This window comes from Cygnus olor, chromosome 2, assembly GCF_009769625.2.
Source record: "Cygnus olor isolate bCygOlo1 chromosome 2, bCygOlo1.pri.v2, whole genome shotgun sequence".
In the NCBI taxonomy this organism is placed as follows: Eukaryota; Metazoa; Chordata; class Aves; order Anseriformes; family Anatidae; genus Cygnus; species Cygnus olor.
Window position 1 is genome coordinate 89,038,767 of NC_049170.1, and position 265 is coordinate 89,039,031.

Consider the following 265-nt stretch of genomic DNA (forward strand, 5'->3'; position numbering starts at 1 on the left):
TTTCATTGTGTTTACCTGTTTACAAATTGGAAAAACTTAGCCTGGTATGTTCTTTATTATCAATTTCTTGCACCCATGTTTTGGGTGATTGCTTTAGTTCTTACCAGATTGCTTTAGATTGCTTTAATTCTTACCAGTTTATTAGGCTCAAAATCTTCCTTGCTACTATGCTTACCTTTCCACCGCACATTTGGCTCTTAACCTGGGACAAGCTGTCAAGTGTCCTATATCCTGTGCTGGGACAAGTATGATGCTGACACTGATA